Here is a 1,701-nt window from a genome sequence, read left to right on the forward strand (position 1 = left end):
TACAGCCACCTTCACTCCCGGAGAAGCTGTTTCACGAGCAGCAAAGTGAACTCTGTGCTCCGAGTGCTTGGGAACGAGGGTCTCGTGTTAAATTTTACAAGCCCAGCCGAGGAGAGTTTGGGCGAGGGAGTGGCGGGAGCTCATCGATTTGTGCCGCCCCAAGAGCGACACGACTCAGCACCCGCCTGAGCCTCTCCGTGCTGCTCCATTGCTCTCCGTGGCCGTGTCCTGAGGCTTTTATAAAATCCTCCTTGCTGCACGGGTGGAGGCGTGAAAGCGCTCTGTTCCTCCGACTGCTGCAGGCCAGGTGGCTCTTATACAGATGTGAGGTGACAGAGCTGCACATCTGCTGGCCGGGGCAGTCTGAGGCCCCGTGTGCTCGTGTTTGCCTGCCCCGGGGGTGGGAGCGCTGCCTCGCAGACCTCGCTCTGCAGCTGCTGATGCGACAGAGCCGTGACAAATCCTCCCCGAGCGCGGTGCGTGCCATTTTGTGTGAGGAGGTAACTCCGCGGCTCTGAATGCTCGACGTCGGCACGAGGGGAGGCTTTGAGATGGCTTCTCTTCACCGTCTTCAACAGCAGCGTGCTTTTCCCTTTCCCAGCATGCTTTTTTTTTATTATTTTTGCCGTGGCTGGCTGTTGGCTGGATAACGCAGCTTTTGCTTTGTACGACAGTCTGGGCGGCCTCTGGAGCCTGGGCAGGGCTGCTCGGGCCGTTGGTGCTGAGCAGAGCGACACGTGTCCTTCCCGGGGCCTCAGCTCTGCCGCTCGCTTTAGCACGAGGTGTAAGTTTTTCCTGCTGCCCCACCCCAAACGACCGCTCGTCAAGGATTTTAGAAAGGAACCCTTCCATTTGCCATGAATTGGTTAAACTGTTTGCTTCTTCTTTTTAATCCAGCTTTTAGAAGTTTTTTTGTTTTGTTTCGTTCCTCTCTGCTTCTCTGCCAGCCAACATGTTTATTGTCACTGGAAGAATAAGAGCAGCTGAATTTGGGACAATTCCTTGCCCTTTGCAGGGGAGAATGGTGGGATGCTCTGTTGGGGGTTTTGTAGGATGCGAGGCTGCTCTTAGCAGAAGGCTTGCAGCTGGAGCAGAAGGGGCTGAGCCCACAAGTCTGATTTTAGGGTGGCCAGAAGATGGGTCTGGCCATCTCTGCATGGATTTCAGACCCCCCCAGCCTAGGGAAGCAAAGGCACGTGGGGCACACATGCCAGGACCAGCCAGGCCACGTCTCTTCCAGTATTTCTGCATTGTCTGGGCACTCCTGTTGTTGCTGGATCACCAGAAGCTGCTCTGGCAGAGCCTGGTCTAGCAGAACTGGGTCCTGATTTGCAGGCTTAGTTGGTGGGAACTTGGAAAATGATGCTGGAGGCGCGTATCGGCCTCGGCGCTTGGTGCTACCAGGGCGTAGTGAGGAGCTCTCCTGGGCTCTTTGCCCCTCGTGAGGGTTGTGCTTCAGGCAGACTTTCTTAGGATTTTAGCAGCTTGCGTAGGCTCTGGAGCCAACCCAGTCCGTGCAGGGGAAGGAGCAGAGACTATCTCCATCTTCGTGTTGTCTGGAAAAACCATTCCTACGTGTGGGGTCGCTCCGGCGGAGCTGCCCTTGTAAAACCCAAATCGGGAGAACGAGCCCTAAATGGGAACATCGTCATTAGTACAAAAACCCGCGTGTGGCAGAGAGGGCAGGCGGGCCCGGGGGCG

This window comes from Apaloderma vittatum, unplaced genomic scaffold (genome assembly GCF_000703405.1).
Source record: "Apaloderma vittatum isolate BGI_N311 unplaced genomic scaffold, ASM70340v1 scaffold32452, whole genome shotgun sequence".
Classification (NCBI taxonomy): Eukaryota; Metazoa; Chordata; class Aves; order Trogoniformes; family Trogonidae; genus Apaloderma; species Apaloderma vittatum.